Source organism: Phyllostomus discolor, chromosome 2, assembly GCF_004126475.2.
Source record: "Phyllostomus discolor isolate MPI-MPIP mPhyDis1 chromosome 2, mPhyDis1.pri.v3, whole genome shotgun sequence".
NCBI lineage: Eukaryota > Metazoa > Chordata > Mammalia > Chiroptera > Phyllostomidae > Phyllostomus > Phyllostomus discolor.
In genome coordinates this window covers 207,223,939-207,249,783 of record NC_040904.2, presented here as the reverse complement: position 1 = coordinate 207,249,783, position 25,845 = coordinate 207,223,939, and positions in this window count along the sequence as shown.

Sequence of the window (25,845 nt, the reverse complement as noted above, 5' to 3'; positions counted from 1 at the left end):
CACAGAATATAATGCTAAATAAAGAATTAAACAATTGTACCATGACTCATTACGGCGCTTCTATCAATGCAGCTCATCAAGCTGCTAGAATTGGTGTATTTACGCTGAATCGCTGAACCATCCAGCCCCATTCACGCACTGTCTATGCCACTGGAATTACCCCACATTTCCCATTTCCTTCAAACACCAAACTAAAAATTCCTGAACACAACACTCAAATATTCTGTCAGTCTGGTCCATCTTGCTTTTGCAGCCTGTGTTTCACCAGATTTACATATTTTCCTAACACAGAAGGACTTCTACACGTTTGCGCAATAACCAGTTCACAAGTCATGTTCTCCAACCCGTGTTGGCTGCCTGCCCCAGAGCTGGTCACTCCCCTCCGTGCTCTCGTAGTGGCTGGAGCGCAGGGTAATGACAGCACATCGTATAAGGCATTGTGGTTAAAAAAAAAACATTATTTTTTAAAGGATCTCTGTATCCTCACTATTTAAGGCAGTAGCTAGCATGAGCTACGCATTAAGTCTTCTATGAATGATGGCGTTGTTCCCATAGCCTTTCCAAAAAACCAAGCTGGTCAAGAACGGTGTGTAGAAAACCCTAATGTTCAGTAATCCAAACCATCTGGACGTTTTGGGTAGGTACCCACCCAATGCCATGAACTCCTGAGTGACAACCAGGCATAACACATACCAGGCATATTGAACAGGTTATAAATTTAAACAAACAAAAACAATCTGGGCTAGCAATGCTCAGAACTCCCTGGCCTCTACTGCGTTGCATTACAAGACCCCAAATGCATTTTATCGCCAACCTACAGAAACCAATAGGAAAAAAAACCCCAGATTTTTACAGTACCGTTGTAAATAGCTGTTTTTCTTGATAATGGCAGTTCCCACTATTGACACAAAACTTGAATAATACAATAATGTAATGAGAAGAAAAATGAAGGAAAACATACAACCCCACATTCCCCCTAAAAGCCCACCAGGAAGTACTTTTCTTAGTCCTTTTCCTATTAGCATATTATATTAAAAATTAGTGACAAAATTCAATGAAAGTGAAAATCAAAGCATACTTTTCACGTAATAACATATTTGGAGCTACTGTTCGCGCCCTTAAATGTTACGTGAAAGCGTGAATTCCAGGACAACGCTGTCCGCTCACATTCATTAGCTGCCTGCCCCTCGCACATGTAGAAGGTCCCCTTGCCCTTTTCCCTCTGTAAGCAATGCTGTGACTCACACCCTGGAACACAGTTTTCTCCCACACCAGGATGCATGCAGGGGCAGGCCAATGTGTTAAGGTTATAGCTCTCGTGCCCGGGCAATGTGTGGGGACAAATTTGGGGACTATGTTTCATTGCCCAGACCAGTTTAGAAGAGCCTGGACCTAGGAACAAGGTTGATCCTGGTCACTGGCCACTCCCTGGCCTGGCCGACAGGCCCCTCAGGTAGTGGGGTTGCATGACTGGATGTGTGGGAGGGGCCCTGGGTCCCGAGACCCAGGGCCCTGGTCCCAGAAGAATATCAACCACATAACGCCCTTAAAGAGAAAGTGCCATGTGATCACACGGGAGCTTTAACCTTCAGGATGGGTGGGGCCCCAGCTGCGGGGACCACAGACTGTTCCCACGCAGGAGAGAGGAGAATGCTGTGCTGGCCGAGAAACACGTAAAGCTCTCTGAGGCAGCACCAGTAGCTCCAGGCTCCATGACCCAGTGTGGTGCCAACTCAAGCCCAAGCAAACACGGAGCTCTTGGCCCAAGGGGCACATCCAAGGGCAGTCTGGGCACTTCGTGCAATAAACAGGGTGCCTCTGGCTTTGGATTTTCCTGTTGGCCCAGGTTCTCACCCTGGCTTTGCCTCGTGAGCTCCTTGATCTTGGGCAGGTGCGACCCCTCAATGTCTCAGCCCCCTCCTCTCAAGATAGTAAGTAATAATATCTGCCTTGAGCTATAGCTTTCAGATTTGTGTGTAAGGCATCGTGCATAGTCTGCAAACAGCAAGAAGAAGAGAAAGAGAGGGCAGAAGTGGAGGACCGCACCAGGTTCACTGGAAAGGAACTCTGAGACAGAGGTGTGTGCGCGGGTGTGAGGTCACTCAGGCCGTGACCTTGGGACCCCCACCACTGAGAGAGTAAAGGAAACAGGAAGAGGACAGAGCATGGGGAGGAACTGCTGTGAAATGGTAGCACAGACTTTGGCTAATGCCTAGCAGACTCAAGCTGAGACGGCCCCTTCGAGTGTCCTCAAATCACAGCAAGGGAGCCACGCCCTGCTCCCTAGCCACAGCCAGTGACTGGATGCAGGCTGGCCCCAGGGTGATGTGACCTTGCATAGGCAGCTCCCTCGGTCAACACCCCCAGTGCCTGGGAGAGGGAGAGTGTCGGCCCAAAGATGGGATCTCGGTGGCAACTGCTGCCTCTGCTTCCAAAGGAAACCCGCCGTTCATTGCATGCTCCCCCTGTGTTCCAGGCGCATCAGCACAACAGAATCACCTTCTGGCAGCATTTGCTCTGCTCCAGGCCCAGTTCCAGGTTACAGATGCTAACTCACGTACCCTTAAAGCAGCCCTGTGGGAGGTCTTATTTAGGAGGACCACAGAATAGTCTGACGGCTGTCAGAGGGGATGGAAGAGGGGGCACTAGAGGAAAGATGGTGAAGGGATTAGACAAAGAACAAAGGTGCATGATGCACAGACACAGACAATGGTGTGGTGATGGGGGCCAGCGGCGGATGGGAAAAGGGTGGCAAAGTGGGAAAATGGGGATATCTATAATACTGTCAACAATAAGAATAAAAGAATAGAAAATAAAGAATGTACGACAATAAGAATAAAAGAACAGAAAATAAAGAATTCACACTTTCCTTCCATAAACAATAGAATTTTGCAAAAAAAAAAAAAAAAGATTGACCTCATATCACCTCGCAGTGCATGTCAGAGGCAGGGTGTGAAACCAGTGGTGTCACTCCGGAGTCTGTGTTCTTAACCTCAAAACAATACAACATACCCCCTACTCTGGAGGAAACCTCTGTTTTATTAAATGTGAGGCCAATTCTTGTTCAAGGTGGTGATATGTCTTCTGTTGCTGTCCCAACAAATGACCCCAGGTTCAGCCTCCAATGACAACGCTGGCTCCTCCTCTCCTAGTCCTGTAGGCCGCGAGTCTGGCTCGGCTGGGACTTCTGCTCACACCTCAGGAGCTGAACTCGAAGTATCAGAAAGGCTTCCTCCCCCGGCTCCTTTCTGCAGGCTCTGGGGGCCCCAGCTCGTTTAGGCTGCTGGTCAAATTCGGTTCCTTATGGACATGGAACTGAGGTCCTGCCCCCAAGCCGGCTGTCCACGTCTCTTTGCTGCCAGAGGCTGCCTGCGTTCCAAGTGCTGTCCAGTTGTGCCTCCGCCAGTAACAGCAGGTGGCATCCCTCTCCTGCTCCCTCCCGGTTTCCCTGACTCCACCTCCTGTCACGTGTTTCTCACCCCGGCCCTTTCCCTGCTCTGAGAGCTCCTGTGATTAGATTGGGCCCACCCAGGACTCTGAGACAATCTCCCTGTTTTAAGATGCACAAACTTACTGACAGCTGCAAAGTCCCTTTGGTTTTGCAACATATCAGAGGCATTCCCAGTGCCTGAGAACAAGGGTGTGGTCCTGTTGCGGGGGTGATTCCGTCTGTCACAGGCAGTTCAGGGCCACAGGTGCTCCCCGCCTGTCATCACTAAGACTGTACCTTTAAGACAGGCACTTGGCACTCTCACAGGAGCAACAACACCCAGTAATGACCGGGGCGGGGGACCACAATCTGGCTATTGCCATTGTGTTGGCTCTCTCTCCCTTGATATTTGCCCCCCACTTCGTTCTTGACTTTGCTTGGATTTGGTCTTGTTTTCATCTCCCCTTTCTAACTCTGTCTTTGTCCCTTGGGCTTCATAAAGAGTTGGTTTCCCTGGTTCTCACCCATGTCACCTGCCATGACAAGGCTCTTCCGTGGTTGGCCCGCCCAGGCAGACTCTCCACCTCCCTGGGCCCTCCTTACACTCCTCTCCAAGGCCTTCGCCGCCCAGCCTATCTCTCCAGCTCCAACTTATTTGCTCTCACCCCCCGCCCCGACCCCGGAGGGCAGGGACCGTGTCTCCCTCGCGTCTGCAGCCACCACTTCTAGAATACCGGCGGGCCCAGGGTAAGCAATCAATACAAGCTCGCAGAACATTGAATGGAAGAAAATGCATGGATGGATGAATGAATTAAGTGCACAAAAGAATTCAATTAGTCATGGGGTAAAAAGCATTGCCTTTTCCGCAGCGCGATGATTCATGAGGTAGGCCAGCAGGCTAACACACAACTGTGTTTTCCTTGATAGTTTATTTATTAAACAAATATGTACTGAGTGCCTGCTGTAAATGAGATTCTATAACACGTTGTGTTGGTGGTGAATAAGACATGCTCCTTGACCTGAGAGGAGTTTCCTTCCCATCAGGGAGCGGGGCTGTGTACACGCTGGCTTTGGTTTCGCTCCCTTGGGTCTCCTGCCCCGCCGCTTCCTCCACCGCTTCCTTCCTCCGCTCTCCTTCCTCAGTCACTCACAACCCCTGACCTGCACCAGCGACCCTGTAAAGGAAGTTCTCAGCCTAGGTTAACCTTCGAAACCGGGGATCAGGAGGGGTTTGGGAGCTAGCTGAGTATCTTAAAGTTCTTTTAAAGGATGTTGTTGCTTGTTCCTTTGATTGTTTCCTGTTCACTCTCGAGGTCACTTGCATTTAACATCTATTCCTTCTGGCACAGACAGCCCGGTTCTGGCGCTGGTTCCACGATCAGAACCAAATGAGAGAAGTGTCGTGGCCATGGCCCAGCAAGAAGACCACAAGCTTTGGGGCCAGGGTTCACAGGAACCGTTTCCGTGTGGACGTGACATTGAGTAGATTCACAGTGTTGTGCACCCAGCTCTCTCTCTAGTCCCAAAACATTCTCATCACTCAAACAGGCAGCTGCTGTCCATTAATCAGTTCCTCCCCACTTCCCTTCCCCAAAGCCCCTGGCAACCACCGATCTGCTTTCTGTCTCCGTGGGTCTTTTCATTCTGGGTACTTCATAGAAATGAAATCACATAATGTGTAACCATTTGTTTCTGGCTCCTTTCATGTAGCACAGTGTTTTTGGTGTTCATTCATATATGTTGTATGCATGTATGAATCAGTACCTCATTCCTTTTTATGGCTGAAATACACACACACACACACACACACACACACACACACAGGGTCCTGCAGAAGTAGCACCTGCTTGAGTGTGGTTGGTAGGGTAATAATATGGGTGTAATAAGTTATAGTTTTAATTTGAACATTTCACCTAACATGTCATCTGGTATGGTTGAGTGTGATATTGTTATGTTACAGAATTACAAGCTTATGATTTTGTAATTAAAAAATTTGCAATAAAAAGGGGCGTTATTTGTGCCAGACCCTGTGTGTGTGTGTGTGTGTGTGTGTGTGTGTGTAAAACAATTTGTTTAACCATTCATCCATTGATGGATGTTTGAGTTGTTTCCACCTTGTGGTTACTGTGAATTATATTTCTATGAACATGTATGTACATGTATATCTTTGAGTACCTATTATTAATTATTATAATTATTACTTTGTTTTTAAAATTTTTTACTTATTGATGACAGAGATACATGGATTTGTTGTTCCACTTACTGGGGCACTCATTGCTTGGCTCCTGCATGTGCCCAGGGATCATACCCACGACCTTGGCATACTGGGACAACACTCTAACTAACTGAGCTACCCAGACAGGGCATTATTTTAGTTGCAATGACAGTTTGCATCCAGCACAACTTTGTATTAGTTTCAGGTAGAGCACAGCAGACGGATATTCATGTACTTTACAAAGTGATCCCCTGGTAATTCAAGTGCCCACGAGACACCAGAGTTATTACGGAGTATATAAATAACTCTGTATAACCGGAGTCACACAGTCAACAACTGTATTCCCTAAGCCTCACCTTATATGCGCATGCCTGTTTTGTAGCTACCAACTAGTACTTCGTAATTCTTCACAGTCTACACCAGGGAGAGGAATTCCTGAGTCATAGGGTAACTCTATGTTTAACTTTTTGAGTAACCGCCCACCTGTTTTCCGCAGTGACTGGTACGGTTTTATGTTCGCACCAGCAATGTATGGGGGGATGGGCCCCATTTCTGTGTGTCCTCACCAACACTAGGTCTTTTCCCCTTCCTTTTTCTAAGTTATAGCAATCATAGTGGGTATAGAGTACTATCTGACCCTCGTCCACCATCTCCCCCACACCCCACTCCCACTTCTTCTCCCATTACAAAGGGCTTATTCTTCAGAGTTTTTGCCTCTTTCATGCCAACATGGGCCTTGCCGTCTCTAGAAACCCCACAGTCCTCATGCCCTCCAGACACCCCCTGTTATTTTGCACGGACCCCTTCTGGATTCTTACAAAGCACTGGCAGGTCTGAGCTCCAGCCTCTCCCCACAGCACACTAACCGGGTGATTTGGGGCCACTTTACCTGGCAGAGAGAGCTTCGGTTTCCTCATCCATTTAATGCGTGGAGACTAACCGTTCTTCGTGGGTTAATGTGGGATTCAGATAGGCTGGGATTGTAATACTTGGTTGTGCTATTATTATTTTGGCTCTGTTTCCCTAATGCAGTACCTGGCTAACAACAGCAGACCTATTTTGAATGAATGAATGAATGAATGAATGCCTATTATTGCTATTGTTGTTTCACCACAAGAATGTCATAGAGATGGGGAAGATATTCTGGTTTTTCTTTAAACAGAGAAATGTAATAGAGCGAAGAATGTACAAGCTAGCAAGTACACAAATCTGGTCTTAAAATAGCACTCCTTCTTCTCTGTAGCATAATCCTGGGGCCACCTGTGAAATGAGCTATCAGGTTCAACACGGGACCTGCGTCCCACCACCCCTATCTTGCTGGCATAGGCTTGGCCACAAGCCGGACAACTATTAAGGGCTCCGTCCATGGGCCATCCAGGCCCTGGCTTCACACGGGAACGGAGGCACAGTTGTTCCCACGTATGGGATGCACTTGGCCCCATCCCCACCTGGGAAAGGTCCTCCCGGCCCCACTGCCTATATCTGGTCCAAAGGCCCACCGCTCATGAAAGTTTTGCTTCAGGCTTACCACTCTGGGTTCTCCATTATCTATTTTACTTTGTTAATGCTCTTGAACACAGCCATGTTCTTCTTATTATGACATAAAACATTTTAGCTATAATCTCTATGCATTTGGATCAGAGAGAGAAGCTTCAAAACATGCTCATGCCTTCCAATTGTGCTAGAGGCATCCTCATTGCTCTTTCTACCATCCCGTTAACCAGCCCATCTGGTTCGCACCGCATTCCCTCCATTGATAAGCAATTAAAGAAATAACCAGAGAGCAACTTAGATAAGCCTAACTGTGTTTGGCCTTTATAACAGCCTACTTGGTAGATGGTATCACTGTCTCCATCTTGCAGAAGAGGCACCCACTTCATGTGTTCATGATGCCCCTGTGAAATCGAATCCTTGATTCACTCCAGCTCTTGCTTGCTACCACACGGACACACAGACACACACACGCACACACACACTGCACACACATTATGTGGTCCAGACGGTAATCAAGTGTTGAAAGGATCTTTGCTTAGAGCTGCTCATCATCATCATTTACTTTCCAGCTGCTTAACCAGCAGCAGAATTGTTCACTGGTCTTTCCCAGTGGGACTGATGGGCAAAATCAAGGCCTTTTCGGTGGGTGCAGTGAGTTAACAGACTACAGAAGTGGGTGCCCTTTGCCTCCTCCCAGCCCATTTCTGGGAGCCCAGAGATGGGGAGAGACAGGGCGCAGTGGATCCGACAGTAATGGGTTGTCATTGAGTTCTTGGTTTGCTTAACTTCCCGGGTGAGACTGCCTGTGAAAATGGTTTGACTTTATGCTCTCGGTGCAGCTGCGCCAAGCCCCACTGGAAGTAACAAGGGCCCTCCTTTCTCTTGCTTCTGCTCCAAGTGGGGATGAGGACAGTGGGGAGACGAAGGGAGGGTCGGCCCCTGAGAGGAATCACTGGGGCAGGGCTGACAGGGATGGTGTGCAGACGTGAGCGGCAGACGGGGGGGCAGCGTGCCTCAGGCAAGGGTCCTTGGCAGACGGCAGGTGGGACGTGCATCTGCAGCTTCCCAGACTGCTCCTCTGGCCAGCGGCCATCTGGGGAGGCCTGGCCAGGCTTCCGGGCGATGACATCTGCTCGTTTCCATGTACAATGAGGAGGCCCTTATCAGGGACCGGCAGAGAGGTCAGAGGTCAGGCATACTAATTAGGGCACCAGAAAACCCACTGGAGAAGTTCGCACAGCCGTGTCCTGGGTGTTTCTCGCAGAGGTAGAGCTCAGAGCCATGAGGCCATGCTATCCACCGGTAGCTCCTGAGCTCCCGAAATGCAGCTGAATGGAGATGTGCTAGCTGTCGGTGTAAACACACACACCCAATTTCACAGGCTAGCTGTGATAAAAGAAGGAAAAATACCTCACTAATAATATTTTACGTTGATGCCACATTGAGATGACAGCATTTTGGATGTACTGGTTTAAACAACAGATACCACTCAATGAATTTCGCTTGTGTTTTACTCCTGTGATGACTAGAGAAGTGAAACTGTACATGCATAGCTCACCTTATCTATCAGGCGGCGCTGGTCTAAGATTTACCCAAACCAGCCTCCTCCCTTCGGCCGCAGCGCAGACCATACTGATGGGGCCTGTGCACAATTTCACTCCCTAGAACCTCCCCGTGTCACCCCTGTGCCCCCATCCCGGGAAGGATACTGGAATGCCGGAGGGTGAGTTACACTGCCACAGGAATTACAGGGAAATTAATGTTTCAGAAATGTGAATCATTCAACACTATGCATTTCTGTTGTTTGATTAACAGCAAATGCCTTATGTGATCAGGTATCAGTGAGGCCTCTCCCTAGCCACTGGGCTTTAAATCAATGTCATCTTGACAACTTCAAATCCCACGGTCCATGGAAGTCCCCAATACACCCTGTGCAGGTGCTGCAGGTAGGGGCTTTGTTCTTCAGGCCCCTCGTGTCTCCTGGGCCCTGGTTGCCACAACCCCCCACCATCGACTAGTACCTGGAATAATCCCATCTGGGGCCTCCTCCATAAAAACCCACACACCAGTCATTCACGACTTTAGAGGTCTGTAGTGAAGAGGGGATCTGGGAGGCTTCCTGGGGAGGAGTCGCATCAAGCTGTGCAGAGCCTTTTCCCGTTTGGCTGGTACACCAGTCAGTATTCGCTAGGCTGTATTGTGATAACCTAAGCCTCAGAGACATCTAAGAGCAGAGGCTCACTTCTCACTAGCACTGCAAGGCTGCGGCACAGGTGGCAGGTAGACCAGAACTCTGCTCTGAGGGTCTCTTTCATTCCAGGGTTCATGCCCCTACATGGGGCATGCCATTATCCTTTTGGAGAGAAAAGAGAAATGGCTGGAAGATGTAAAGGCTTCCTGGTTGAAGGGGGCACATTAACCTCTTCTGCCCAAACTCAGCAACAGATCGAAGAGTCACTTTTGCTCAGTGCAGTAGCCAGAGCTCACTGCATGGCTCCGGCAGGGCTGCAGCAGAGGCTGGGCAACACAGGGCAACATGTGGCATTTGGCGAGAAACCGCCTCTGCCATCGTCTCCACCCTATTCTCTCTGGGCTGGCTTCTCACAGCAGAACCCTTTCGATGGGGGTTGATTTGGGTGGTCATTCCAAGACATGAACAGAGGTCTCCAAGGGAACACAGGTGGCTGATAACTTTGGGTCTTTGGGTCAAAATGGCATGGGCAAACCTTACAAATAGCTTAGAAAAGAGGCTAAATTCCCAGGACTTCTACCATATGTGCTTCACCCTCAGGGTTATCTGCTACACCTCGTAACTGTGTCCTGACCGCAGTTGGGACTGCTGCCTTAGAGATGATCCCATTTCATATCTCACCCAACGAGGACCCTACAATGAATGGTGGATGGGGGTCAGCTTGCATGCATACCAAGGGTAGGTAACCACGGGGAGAACAGTGTTAGTGAGGGAATCTGGAGGTTAATACCTGCTCCAGCATTCACCCCTAAATCATCTGAGAAAAGTCCCTCCCTTCACTGTGCCTCAATTTCCTCCTGTGTAATATGGAGACAATGCTCATTGCCAGGCCTGTCTCATTAAGGTGCTGGGAGGTGTGAGTAAGGCATGTATGAGGCTCTGAACCCTACAGATGTAAGTTCAGAGCACAGGACTGGCTGCAGTGAGAAGGGTGGTACTTCTAGGCTATGACAGGTGCTCCCAAGTACCTGGAATACACCCAGCAATGAGTTAGAAACTGCAGTGAAGTTCTGATTTGCAAGGTACCCACGCTGCACACCTGAGGAACATGAGGACTAATGTGGAGATAAGCATATTGTGACAACCCAATGGCCACTAGGTGTGATAAAACCAGGGTGCACAGGGAAAGCGTTCCTGGGAACATCGGTTTCAGGGCTACTGAACTAGAAGAATCATTGCCAACAACGCCTAGATTCTTAGAGATGAGGAAATGAGGAGGACGCGCAGGGGGAGGGCGCGCATCTCACAGCTCATCGCTGGCAGTGTGTAAACAACCTCTTAAACCTTGTCATTCTCCAAAGCATATTGGGCATAAGCTGGCATATTGTCAGTGCTTTAATTAGTCAGGATATTTACCGCCAGTTGCTGAAACAACACACTCGCAAATAAATCTCAGTGGCTCAACACAACAGAAGTTTATTTCTCACTCCTCCGCAGTCCCTTAAATGTCAAATGGATCAAGGGAGTAGCTCTTCACCCAGCACAGACTTGGGAATCCAGCTTCCTTGCCTCATGCGGCTCTACTATCTCAGAATGTTTCGCTTTCAGCCATGTGGACACGAGGGTGTTTATCCCATCCAAAGAGAAGGATCGCTATTTTCTTTCTTCCTTCTCTCTTTCCCTTCCTTCCCCCCTCCATCACTCCCTTCCTCCCTCCATCCCTCCCTTCTTCCTTTCTTTCTTACTGTGATCCCCCGTCCCTTCTTTCTAGCAAACATGTACCGAGAACCCAGGCAGAAATCACGCTATGCGGGTGAAGGAAGGAGGGAAGAACAAACAGCCTTGGTGGGAGCTGACAGTGGGCCCAGTCCAGCCCTTGTGCCTCCCCGGGGTGCTGGCATGGAACCGGGACATGGGGGGAAACCAGCTTGTTCCCATCCCACCTCAACAGAGGGGCAGTGGGGAAGGTAGAGAAAGAATCCCGAGGTTTTGGCCGAATTTATAGATGAGTTCACGCAACGTTAGAACGGAAAGGCACATGTGTGAGAAGATGTCGTGAGTCAGAGAAATTAAGCACTCACTGATGGAGCTGAGGAGGTGCCCGGGCCACCTCCCCCTGGCAGCGTCCTCTCTGTGCCCCTCCCCCCATGGGGGCGAGTCACGGCCACAGCCTTCTTCACGTCTGCTGTCTCGATGTCAGCTTTCCGGGGATTCGCACGGAGTTCCCCACATGGCAATCTCACTTGGGCACCTCCAAACGTAGCTGTTCATTATAAACTCATGAGAAGGGCTTTCTGGGCCCTTAATTGCTGCAATACAGGCTCAGATGCGTGCTATTCCAACTCCAAACATAAACAGAGCTGCAGGAAATGGTGTGGGTGGAATTGGGAGAAACGCTCAAAATAGCACCGAGGTCACAGTCCCTGGGAAGGCACCTGTCTGCCACCTTTGCCATCCACATCGGTGCCCTGGTCTCCCTCGCTCCCTCGCTCCCTTTCCATCACCGCCTCTCATTGTTTGCTTTTTGTTTCCCCCAAGGTCAGAGGAGCAAAGCTAATATTTGTTGACTAGCTACCACAGGCTTGATACATGTCCAAGATCATCACAACACTCCTATGAGGTGAGTACAATTGTCCCCACTTGAAAGAGAAGGACACTAAGGCTCAGGGAACTAAGGGCATTTGCCTGAGATCCCACAGCCCATGAGCAGCAACCCTGAGACTCCGAGTCCAGGCAGCCTGAATGCAGTGCCTGTGCTAATCCGGTTTTGCTGAACTCTACCCCGCTGTTTCCCGTTTGCTGGAGCCGCCTCTGGCTGTTCATGTTAACACCTTCACCCCAAGAAGCTCTCAGCCACAGGTGGCCAACGCGAGGCCCCAGGGGCCAAATCTAGCCTTTCACCTTGTTTTATCCGGCCCAGAACCTAGTTTCTACCCAGCAGCGGTGCCAAGCTCTTGCTTAACCATTAAGAAGTAGTTAGTTACATTTATACAGCCCTAAAATTACATTAGGCCCTTTGAAGGTAACTTCGAGGCTGATGTGTCCCCCGGTGAAAATGAGTGTGACAGCCCTGGGCTTCACACATGCTTCACAGGAGGTAACATATGGGATCAGGGGAGAGACAGCTTTGTTTCACCTTTTGTAATACATACAGAGTCTGGCCTTTTTTTTTTAAGCTAATATCCCACCTCTGTATTCATTTGTCTGCTGTGCCAAGCGATCTGTGAGATATGTGAGTGGCAGCAGGGGCTCCTGCATCCTGGATGCCCACCTCTCTCTGGACTGGCTTGCTCACCCATTGCCCTGTGAGGCGTGCTTGTGCCGGTTTGACCCTTTGTCATTTGTCCCAAAGCCTGGATGACTGCCACCTCCTCTGGTACTGGTATATCCTAGTCTATTTCCTCTCTGAGGCCCGACTTAAACGCTTCCTCCTGTCCCAAGTCTTCCCCGATCCTGCTTAGCCAGACACAACCCTGCCCTGAACCTGCCCTTTGTTGCCCAATCGGCCCTTTTCAGCCTTGTGTTACAAGGATGATGCCTGCTTCCCATCTCTCCTACAAGGCTTTGAAGGAGACGCAGGCACTGTGGCAGTTGCATGGACTTTGGATGCGGGAAGACTTGGGTTCATGTGCTCGTTCTGCCACCTACTAGCCGTGTGACCTAAGGCAAGCTACGCAAACTCTCCAACGCCCAGCTTTTCCGTCTCCAACGCGGAGGTTAACAGCTGCACCACAGGCGCTGTGGCTGGCTGAACTAGGAAGGGGGTTGGGAAAACTATGACACAGTGTCTGGCAACCGGGAGGAGGTGTTATCTTTGTTACTAAGCAAGCGTGAATCCGGAACCCAGATCCACCTCTTACCGGTCATTTGACTTTAAAAGATCAGTAATGAGACCCAGCTGCTTTATTTTTAGAATAGGGATAACAATACTTCTCTGACAGGGTTCGGAATGAAAAGAGACCATCAGTAAAATGCAGAACACTGTAAAATAAACATATAGTAGGTATTCTTTCAGTGTTTATTGAATCAATAAATAAATGAATAAATGAGGGGTAATGGTGGTTGGGGTTAGGGATACTCAATGGATAGAATCACAGTTAATTTGGGCTTATTCAAAGTCTACACAACCCCTCACTGAAGCTCTTAATGTAAAGATCAAATAATAATAATACGGTTTAATGAGGACCTCCTATACACAAATATGTCAAATATTACCTCATAACCCTATCAGACAATAATTACTATGCTCAGAAAAGCTCTGATTTACAATTCAAGCTCCTAAGTACTACATGCTGTTGTCACTCACCAGATGGGGGAATCAAGGTTTCTGAGAACCAAGACACTTACTAGTCCAAGTGTAGAAAAGCACCCGAAAATAGCCTAATCCAGAGGGGAACTCACAGTTCCTGTAGCCGGGAAAATCCAGGATCTCTCCAAGAACTGCAGCAGCTCCTCTAACCCTGTGTCCCCCAGGAGCCCCAGCTCTGCCCTCCCAATGTTCACCTGCTGGAATGTGCATATTACTGGAGCGCCACATCAAGTGCCATTTCTCTTTATCTTTCTTCTTCTACTCCGTGAAGCACCAATTGCTACATTCTCGGGTTCCCCTGAATACCGTGTTCATGTGAAAGAACTTGCGACATTTTGCTGTATACTCAAGTGGTGCTTCCTTTTGTATTCACATACAGAGCAGTTTAGCATCTGGTACATATTGGATATTTTGAAATAGTTTTAAATAGATTGATGGATGCATCCAGGGGTAGACTGATTGATGGACAGGATACATGGATAAATGGTTAGAGGTAAAGTAAACAAACAGATGAATGAACAGGTTGATATATGGATGAATAAATGGATGTACAGGAAAAAATGGAAAATGTATTGAAAGAATTGTGGTTGGATGAATGGGTGAAGGATGGATGAATACAAATAAAGGATGCAGGGGAAAACTGTATGGGTGAAAGACTGATGGGCTCATCTATCAATTTACTGAATCGGTGGATATATAGGCGAATTGACAAATGAGCAATGAGATGGGCAGATGAATGACTCAACCTATGCATTTAAAGGACACCTTTTCCTCTTAGGTATGCATAGAATTTTCATGCCTCTGACATAAATAAAATATGTAGTTGGAGTAATTTTCCTCAGTTTTATTTTTTTTTCCCCAGGGTAATTCTCTTAGAAGACATCAGGACAAAGTTGATGCCTTCTTTAGATGGAGTCTGAGGAAATGCAAGTAAAAGGTTTACCTGCTGTGGTATTTGTATTACACATGATAATGTGTCTGAGTAGCTCACTGAAGAGGAAGAGGAAAATCAGATTTTACATGGATAGGTGCTAGTCCATTACTCTTGACTTGCCTTCCTTTCGGATTCTGAGAGTAGCGCCCCCCACAGAGACGAGGGAGGGAGGAAGGAGGCTGCAGGTGGATGGAGCAGGAGGAGGGACTGGTGAGTCACTTGCCATCACTCGTGGGGCAAAACGACTCCAAGACGCAGGTGCTGCCTGCTCTCTCTAGCCCGCTGTCGGCTGCTCTCCTGCCACCAGGCCCAGCTTTCTCTGCTTTGGAATGAGCAGAACAAGGTTGTGTTTGGAGGTCAGTCGTGAAGAAAGGTCATGTGAGTTCTTAGAACCGAACGTAGCACACACACATTTAGCCAGAAACCGTCACCACCCTGGATTTCGGTGTCACGCGGCTCAGGAACTGCGCAGCAGAATGGCTAAGCGTCCTTAGGGGCAGGCAAGTTTGGGTTTGTGTCCCGAATCCTTTCCCTTACTGACCAATGGACTTCTGTTTCTGGCAACGGTGCAAGCTGGGTGCCTGCTCCCCAGTCTTTCCTGCTGAAAACAACCCTCAGTGCTGATAAAACTTTTTTTAAAAATTCTTTTTGAATGCTTCTATGAGCCTGAAAGAAGTTAAGAGATGCTTTTGACGGGGATCTAGAGATTTAAGCCCAGCTCCGAAGAAGCAGCCTTATGCCTGGAGGGCATTTTCTGATCTTCCTGAAACTTAAGGTTTTGCATTTCTTAGAGACAGAGGACAAAGCCCGGAGTCCACCCAAGACAAAGGGATGTTTAGCATAGAATCTCCCCAGTAAAGCCAGACTCTACGGAGCTCCAGTATGCTCTAGTGTACAGGAAGACTTAGAAATACACATCCTGAAGGATTGCAAAGAAACCTGCTACAATAAAAGTTTGCCTAAGAAACCTTGGCAATGCATGGGAAGGAAAATGCCCCATGAGAAGTTATAAATACAAACCAGCCATCACACTGGTTGCGCTCAAAATCCACTTTATCCCTGACACGCCTAGCTGAGAATTTCATTTCCAGCGGTCCTAGTCCGGTGGAGCCTGTCTCCAGGCAGTTGGCAGAAATTACAGGCAAACCTTCTGTCTAGAATAACCCCTCTCGAATTACTTCAAGAAGTAACGTTTCCAGGAAAACATGTTTATCTCAGTAAAGTAAAACACTAACTTTGTAACAGCTTTTTTTTTTACAGGTTAGACCTAACTTTCTCCCTCAACCCTGTAATTGTTGCCTTCCAAACGGCAGGCTCTTGTCTGAGTCCTGGGTAATGCAGCTTCCTGGGAAGGAAGAAAACAGAACGGAGGGTGAGAATGAGAACCAGGATGAGAGTGAAGAGGAGGACGTGGGAGGGGAGGAGGAGGAGCGGATGCACAGGTGCAGAAATAAATGTCCCTTACCTGGCTGTTGCTGTATTTCTGGGCAGACGGACTACAGTTAATTTCAGTTAATATAAATAATGCTGAAATGAGTACCTTCATGCTCAAATATTTGACTAGATTCTTTTTATTTACCTGGAATAATTTCCTCCGAGTGTAATTACTGAATTGCAGTGAATGGATATTTTTCAGTCTCCTAATGCCTACTGGGATAATTTATACAAAGGAGTCTTACGAACCCCAGGGAGCTAAAATATAAGGGACTTAATCTTATTTTTATGAAAAGGTAGGGATATGTGAAGTGTGAGAAAGGCACTGAATTTCAGTTTAATTCAACCTTAAGTATCTCTTAAGCTCATGCTCTTTATCAATAAAATCCCAGTTCCTGGGAATACCATAAGAAGTCACAATCTTTGGCTTCCAGAAACTGAAAAGAGATGGATAAATGATTGTATACACACGCTTGGCACTGTACCAGCACATAGTAGGTGCTCAATGAACATTTACTGGATTGCATAAACAGGCAGAGGGCCTGGGTGCCATGGAAATGATGCAGAAGGGCTTTTGCAGATGGGCCTGAGCAGAGACAGGATGCGGGTTTGCTAGAGAATCCGTTACCCAGCTTTATGGTGAAAGGGCAGTGCCCCGGAATTGGTGTGGGAGGTGCAGTTCTACCTTCTACCGGGGGCCTTCCTGCAGAGCCTTGGGAAGTCAGTGCCAGCAGGCCTGGGGACATGGTGAAGAACTGGAGGCACATGGCACCTTGACTTGGAGCCTAAATGAAAAGCCCCAAGATGCAGGCCAGTGTCCTGAGCTCCTAAACATCTCTTTTCTCGGGAACCGGTAACTTGCTGTTTTCCGTGTCTTGACCACTCTTTTCCAAGACAGCCTTAGGGATCACTCCTTACCTCACGCAAATCAGAATCACCTCCTCAGAGAGAATTATGACCCTGTTGGTACTCTGGGTATACGCCCTTACCCAGCCTTATTATAGTACCGGTTGGCTACTATTCTTACTTGTTAATTGTCAACCCCCTGCACTCAAAGGAGAACCAGGAGCATCTTTGTCTCTCGTGTTCACTGTTGTAACCCCAGCGTTCAGAACAGGTATGTGGCTCGTAGCAGGAGCTCTGTAGTTAACAGTCATGTTAAGCACTCTTACTACAAAGAAGGGGTGGGGAGAACTCAAGGAAATTCTGGAGATAACGAATGATTCTATTACCCTGATTGTGGCGGTGGCTTCCCGGGTGTCTGTACGCGTCCAAAGTTACCAAATGGTAGACATTCGATACGCGTAGTATTTTGCACGTCAATGATACCTCCATACAGCTGTTTAAAAGTTCAATAAGTACTTGTTGAATGAATAAGTGAATAAGTAAATGAAGGTTATTCTGCCTGAAACAATGCCTTCTGTAGCTACTTAATTCTTATAATAATTGCCATTCACTGAACGCTTGCATTTTCGGGGGCTGTGGTGACTTCTTTGTACATGATTTCACTTAATCACCCAAGAAACTCATGTAATGAGCCCCACTTATACCTCCTTTTATAGACACAGACATTGTACAAGACAGAGAGGTTGTAAAACGTCCTTGGCACAGTGGCGCTTCCTTGTTTGTCACTTTACTGAACATTAGGAGGGCTTTGTGTGTCACCTCAATTATATTGTGTCGTGTAGGAACTGCCACAGCAGGGTGGGGGTCCTGGAGGGCACCTGCAATTTGGACTCAGGTCACCTGACCTCCAGCTTGAGCCCTGACCCCACCAAACTGGGCCTTCGGTGGGGCCTCGCTCTCCCCACCCGTGAAACGGCAGCTTCTCCCCGTCCCCTCTATGTCACAGGGTTATTGTGAGAAACACGAGCTAAGAGATGTCAAGGTTCTTAGCAAGCTACAATGTGCTGTACAAGTCTGGCTATACTTTTATAGCTACACCCTCGGGGAGCTAAGCCTGAAAGACCTAAAGTTTCTGCGCTTCCCAGTTTATCTTCCTTTGCATATTTCATTTGCCTGACTCTGGTGGACCGGGTCATTAATATTAATGTTGAGGCTTCATGAATTATGCACCGGAAACAAGACATTTTTCTTCTCCCCTTCCCATCTCATACTTCACCTCACAGGCCCAGTGAGCTTCAGCCAGCAACAAAGACCCCACAGAAAATAATGACAAGTCGTGTCCTGGGGATGAGGGAACACGTGGCCAGCCCCACATGCCGGGAATGCGGCATCCACGGCCCGCGGAGAGCCTGGGCCGGTGCACAGGCTGGCGTGCCCGTACGTCTCCAAGTGCTGGTCTCAGTCTTCACAGAAGTCCCAGTGTGCCTGCCGCGTAGCGCCTGTTGACTCAGCACCTGAGCCTGGAAATGCCGGGAGTAAACACCGAGCTATACACTCGGTCCCTGGCTTATCCACAAGGTAAGAGACTCTGCAGAGGCAGGTTGAAAGTGCAGCTCAAAGGCAGAGAGGGAAGGGCATACGAGGTCTGTCCAGAAAAGTCCAGCCATTGTTAATACAATGAGGACAGTTTGCACAACGTTGGTGTAACCCAGGCAGCCAAGGAGAGTGGACTGGAATGCGCATGCGTGAGTCATGATGACTTCACTGGACTAGTCAGTGGGGGTGGCAGACGTCACTGAGTGAGCATGTGCACTGTGTGGCTGTCACATTCAAAATGACTTGAGTAAGCAGAGCAACAAATCTGCATCAAGTTTTGCGTTAAGTTTGAACATTCCTCCGTGGAAACTATTTGGCTGATTCAGCAGGCCGCAGCTATGGGCAGCTGGTGATCGATTAGCAGCTTCATCATAACAATGTGCCCACATGTGCATCGTGTCTCATGCAGAGTTTCTGATAAAACATCAAATCACCGAGGTGTCTCAGCCCCCACTCCCTACAGCCCAGATTTGGCGCCCTGGGACTTCTGGCTTTTCCCAGAACTAAAATCACCTTTGAAGGGGAAGAGATTTCAGACCATGATGAGATTTCAGAAAAGTATGACGGGGCAGCTGATGGCCATTGGGAGAACTGTGTGAGGTCCCAAGGTGCCTCCTTTGAAGGGGACTGAGCCGTCATTGTCCTGTGCACAATGTTTCTTGCATCTTGTGTGTTCTTCAGTAAATGTCTCTAGGTTTCATAGCATGTGGCAAGATACTTTCTGGACCCAACTCATTGTGTACATTTTGTAGATAAGGGTGTTACATTTCCATAGCAATCAACGGGGCGCCAAGGGAGGCAGAGGGAAGATGCCTCTGGTAGGTAGCACAATGCCCCCAGCCCAAAGATGTCCACATCCCCATCCCTGTGATGTTGCCATACACGGCAAAGAATTAAGGTTGAAAGTAGAATTAAGGCTGCCAGTCAGGCTGATTTTCCTGGATTGTCCAGGTGCCCCAATGTAATCACGTGAGTTTTCCGATGAAGAAGAGGGAGGCGGGAGAAGGAACCCAGAGTGACATGACTTGAGAGCGACTTGGCCTGCTGGTGTTGGCTTGGAGGACGGAGGAGGAGCAAGAGCTAAGGAATGCGGTCAGCCTGCAGAGGCTGGAAAAGGCGAGTGGATGAATCCTCCCCTAGTGCCTCCAGAAACAAATTCAGTCCTGCCAGCGCCTTCGTTTTAGTGCAGTGAGGCTCATTTGAGACTTCAGACACCCAGAACTGTAACACATTTGTGTTGTTTCAAACCGCTATGTTTGTGGTTATTCGTTACAAAAATACAACAGGAAAAGAACACAGTGCCAACGTCACCTGGAAGTTTCTGACCAGAGAGTCTGGCTCCTTGCCCTGGAAGCTAGAATACCAAGATGCGAAATCGATCTGGAAGTTACAAGGCCAAAGGCACGGTTCCGCCCTAAAAGCAGTGGGCTTGGAGGTTCTGCCTCCTCCCGGACTCCCCACTCGCTCATCGAGGACAGGGCTGGGCGTTGGTCTCTAAGGTTCTCCTGGGTCTGCAGCCAAAGTCTCCAGGAACGTTTTGCTCTGTGGCTGGTGACTACTGTCCTGGCAGAACTGAGGTCCTCACGTTACTGCGGAAGACGGGAGTACAAACACCAAGATCAATTTCAGAAAAAATTCCCCAATACGTGAGACATTTCATGATGTTGCCGTATCAGGTATTCATCGCTATACAAAACACTGTCCCCCGACGTGTTGTTGAAGACAAGAAACACTCGTTATCTTATGGTTCCTGCAGGTGCCCCTGGCTCAGAGTCTCCCGCGAGGCTGCCGTCAGGGTGTCAGGTGGGACCACAGGCGAGACTTCCCTGGGGGAAGATCTGTTTCCAGGCTCACTCAGGGGGCTGCTGGTGGACTTCAGGTCCCCATGTGACCTTTGCATGGAGCAGCTCACAACGGGCTGCTGACTTCTGTCAGAGTGAGCAGGCCACAGTTTTTACGGCCTCTACTAGCTGGCGTGCCGTGCAATCCTTCTCCTGCATTCTGTACAGTAGTAGGGAGTTCATACATCCAGCTCATACTTGGGGCGTGGGGTGGGCTGGCACAGGGCATCAGTACCAAGAGGCGCGCCTCACTCTGGGCCACCTTTGAGACCCCACACCCCAGAGGCCCTCTGTAATGTGCAGAATGAGGAATCGGTGACTATTCCCAACTATTACAAAAGATGGTGCATTTGATTCTCAAACGAGAGGAAAAAAAATCCTATTTAACTATGGCTGGTTTGCCACCAAGTTGGGTTCACTGATCTAAGGAAGCTACACCCATGTCTTCCAACCCCTTGTGGGTCTCCCACCTTCATCCTGGCCTGGGACCACCCGAGGATGAAGGATGCAAGCGTCTCTGCTACACTTGAAGTACATTCCACCGTTATTTCTCTCCCCGATGATTGGCACTAGCTCCTTAATCACCTGTCGCCTTTTAATCTTGCTCCTTTCTAACTCGTTTTCTACAAAGCAGCAAGAATATCTTTAGCATAAATTGTGCTCCTTTTCTGCTTAAGATCCTTCATTGGTTCTCATGTGCTTAGGATAAAGCCAGAAATTCTTACCAGCCTGCAAGGCCAGTGTGACCTGGCTGCTGCCTGTCTCTCCAGTCTCATTTCCCACTTCCGCCCCCCCCCACCCCCCCGCCCCCGACTGCTCTCTAACCACCATACCCTTCGTCATTCCCTTGAATCCATCAAATTGTTTCTCGCCCCAGGGCCTTTACACATGCTGTCGTTTCTGTCTGGCGCAGGTTTCTTTGAACTCTACCTGCCTACTTTCTAGTGAGTCTAAATGCCATAGCTTCAAGGGATGTGATTTATCACTATCCATGTTGTTTGCTAGTTTAAGGTCTATCTCTTTCACCTGACTCTAAGTTCCAGAAGAGAATCATAACTCGTATGCTCACCACTATATATCAGCATCTTTAAAAAGTGCCTCGCACATGAGCTCAAGAAGTAGTTATTGAGTGAAGGAAGACAATCCAAGAATATCCACACCCTAGCTTGGACCAGGCACCAACTCCTTCCCACAAAAAAAGAATGAGGCAGGCAACTTACATTCGAGTTCAGCTTTAATAAGCAACACTCGGCCACTTGCGGGATCATTTTTCTTGCCATAGTTGTTACCTCTAAATACAGCCTTGAACCAATCAAGATGAAGGCCCACCATGTCCGTTTCCTCCCATTGTTCAAATATGCATCCTGATTACTTCAAGGAACCTAGAGGCACCCTGGGAAAAAGGTCAGAGAGAAAACATAACGTTTTCCCACTGGCGAGAGTCAAGCTTGCCCAGGCTGCCCATGCACTTCTCTCAGGGTCGGGCACCACCTCTGGGCCACACTGTCCGTTGGGGGAAAAAGAGAGCAGCCAACAGGCATGGGAAGGGAGGGGAGCCTCACCGCCACTGACTTGCAGAAGGAAGAAAGGGAAGGACAAACTACGTACCACCCTTTTATTCTCTTGAAAGAGCCACCCACTGGGATCATGGTCCCATAACACAGCCTGGATGGGGCGGTCCTTCCAACTCCTCCTCCTTGAGGGGCAGTGCAGTGACCTTGATCCTTCTACGTCGTCCAGGGAGCATCAAAGACGACAAAGAAAGAAAGATGGATTAGGGCCCTGACTCTGTTTCCTAGGGAACAAAGACAGCCATTAGCATAACCCGGTTCCTGTGTGTGTGTGTGTGTGTGTGTGTGTGTGTGTGTGGAAAGTGGAGGCGCGCGCTATCTTGGGCCCTTTCTTCTCTCCCCTCGGACAGCGCCGGGCAGTCTGAAGTGACTTCACGTTAACTCTCTCATCTGACCCCCCCAGCATCTCTGCAACACGGCTGGGACTGGACTCGCATCCGATTTGAAAGACGGAGCGGTAGACTTGGATCAAGCAACATGTTCGAAAACTCTGCCTGTGTGAAAAGATTTTCAAATGACTCTATGTAAGCCTAGGGTTTTCTTTTAAATGATACTTCTCAAAAATACTAGAGGATCTGGGCTTTTTAAATTACTTCCATATGTATCTGTGAAAACCTAGTTGTTGAAGTTCAATTACGTCCTCAAATATTTCTCCATTCTTCCACTTCCTCTCCTCTTCCCTCCCTTCCCTTTGCTTTCCCTTTCTCTGCTGAACAGTTCAGTCCTCTGTCTGTCAGGTGCGACAGAAGAGAGCTGGCACCTGTGTCCACAGAGTGGGCAAAGGCCACACGTGGGGGCTGCCCTGAGCAGATGACCCTGAGCCCAGCCAGGTGAGCAGACAGCCGTGCAGGGGGTCCGCCCGATGTGAAATGTCTGGCTGGGGTGTCTGGGGAGTTTGTTCATCTCTGGGGAGAGTCATCCCAAGGGCGGCAAGGGGACATCCACGAAGAGGAGCAGCCGTCAGGGCCGGAGCGGGTGAGAAGGTGTCTCTTCAGGTGCAGGGAGAGGCTGTTGCCCACCCCGGGAAGTCAGAGGTTGAGCAAGATGAAGAGCATGACTCTAGGAAGGGCAGTCTGGGGGGGGTGTCATGTGACACAGGGGGGAGGATTAGCTTACAGTGGAGAGTCAGAGCAGGAACAAAGGGAGGGGTGGCTGGCGGGGGCTGGCAGACTCCAAGGAGGATCCTCAAGTGTACACCCACACGTGGGGGCGGGCAGCACCCCAGCGCAGGGGTATCGAAGACCCGGCAGGGCAAGGAGGGTGTCCATGCAGTGTGCTGTCCCACGCTCCGGGGTGTCGGAATCCAGCTGGAGTTGGGGAGGCATCTGCTCTTGGGGGGCGGTGGAGGTGGGAGACCAGTCACATATGAGTTATTGATTGGATACGTGAATAAAGTAGGGACGATGGAACCATTTGGAGAAAGGAAATACAAATACGGAAAAGCCGAAAATAAGAATGAAAACTGTAGTGCTGGGCTACCATGAAAACAAATTCCTGGTTTTTATGCGGGCAGACAGAAGTAAATGTACATGTGTGATCCCCATCCCCCACCCCCGCCACACGCACACACACACACACACACACACACACACACATTCCCTGGCCCTGAGAACTGGAAAAGTTTAGGAGTACTGACATCCCAACAACTCATGTCTTGATTTCTGAACACTATTCTCCAGGAAAAGAAACCAGAGCCCCTGGGAAATTGTTCATTTCAGGGGCGGGGCAGGAGAAAGTAAAAGATGAGAACATCTTATGACAGAGTGAGATAGCAGGAGTGTGTTACAGGAACACGAAACTAGCCTGAATGAACCCCCCTTGGCCAGGCTGGCGACAATGTGAGTAAATGACAGTAATAGATTTGAACACCCTGAGTAAACCAGGACACCGTGAACCCATACTGATAAAAAATAACTTAGAAGTTGGATGGCAATGGCATATTTATGTAGCAGCCAAAGTATCAGCTACAACAACGAAGACAAATGACTTCGCAGGGCAGACGCCTGGCGGACGCCACCTCCATCAAGAGATCAAAGTAAAGAAATAGGACCGTCCACCACCCGATGGGACACTACGGGGAGAACACAGCCTCGCTCCTGCAATAGGTCTGCCAAGGATGCACGAATCCACTGAATCTCATCATAAGAAATACAAAGCCAAATTGAGAGACATTCTACAAAATAAATGGCCTGTATTCTTTAAGAGCATCAAGGTCATGAAAGTCAAAGAAAGGCTGAGAGATGACTGAAGGAGATAAAAGTCACATAAAACAAGGTCCAGTGCGTGACTGATGGCTGAGTCCTTTAGCCATAAGGGAAATGATGGGACAATTGGAGAGACACACAGGGGTCTATGGAATAAATGGTGGTGATCTAAGGTCTTTCCAGAAGGTACCCAGTCATGTAATATGAAAAATAGAGACACTTATTGAAGCAGATACAAGATACAAGATACATTGTATGCAGGACAACGATACCTCAGTCCCCTTCAAAGCTGGCACCTTGGGACCTCACACAGTTCTCCCAATCGCTATCAGCTGCCCCCCTGTACTTTCCTGGATCTCAGTAATGGTCTGAAATCTCTTCCCTTTCAAAGGTGATTTTAGTTTTGAGAAAAGCCGGAAGTCCCAGGGTGCCAAATCTGGGCTGTAGGGGGGCTGAGTCACCTGGGTGGTCTGATGTTTCACCAAAAATTCTGCACGAGACGTGATACGTGAGCAGGCATGTTGCCGTGATGAAGCTGCTAATCACCGGTTGCCCACAGCTGTGGCCTTCTGAATCATCTGAATAGTTTCCATGGAGGAATGTTCAAGCCTAATGCAAAACCTGATGCAGATTTGTTGCTCTACTCGCTCAGTCATTTTGAATGCGACAGCCACACAGTACACGTGCTCACTCAATGGCGTCTACCGCCCCCACTGACTAGTCCAGTGAAGTCGTCATTGTTCAGGCATGTGCATTGCAGTCCACTCTCCTTGGCTGCTGGGTTACTTTGATGTATGCAAACCGTTCTCATTATATTAACAGCGGCTGGACTTTTTCCGGACAGGGCTCATCTATTAATGCCGACTCCCTGCCTCGAGGGGCGTGTTGTGGAGATGCGGGAAAATGCCGCTGCTTGTGGGAAACGCACGTGAAGTATTCTGGGGTAATGGGACATCCGGTTACTTACTTGTTCCCACACGGTTTAGGAAAAAAGTGCCTATGCTGGGTTTGTCATTTTTTTCTCTAAGTATAGGGTCGTTTCAAAAGTTTTCTAAAGATAATTAGAAGAATAACGCTTCATTGGTTAACAAAAGTGGCAAAAGGTTTTGCTTTGACTGGAATTAGCCTGATAACACTCCTGGGTTCCCCGCCCCTACCCCCAGCCCCTTCTATTCAGAAATCCCAGTGTGCAGCCCAAAACGGCTTTGATCTGCTTTAATGAAATGGTGGGAGAGAGAAGACATTAAGCATTCCTTACATGATCGAATAGACTGCATTTTCCAATCTGCGGAAGTCCTGGGGGGAAGAATACAAAGAGGGCCTCCGTAATAACAATAGCAATGGCTAAACATTCCTGGGACTCGCCCATGTTTTAGGTATTATTCTGTGTGTTTTACATTACATTTGTTAACTCAGGTTAATACTCTGCACGACCCTATGGGGCAGGTTCCGTTATGCCATGTTTTATGTGCAAGGCCACAGAGCTGGTAAGCTGCGGAGCGGGAGTCGAACCCAGGGAGTCTGACTCTTGGGCTCTCGATTACTATGTTAGCAACAATAGCTAGATGGTGATGATAGTTAATAATACATGTTAAGGATTCACTGTGTCTAGGGCACAGTACTAATAACGTCCCTGGTTCAATGTTCATGTAAAACCTTGTAAGTGTATGGTTTCCAGCCAAGGAAAATTTGACCAATGGCCCTATCATGTGGGTCTTATTCAATCACTCAGAACTGCTACTGAAGGTGAATGCTATCCATTTTCCATCATGAGGCAATT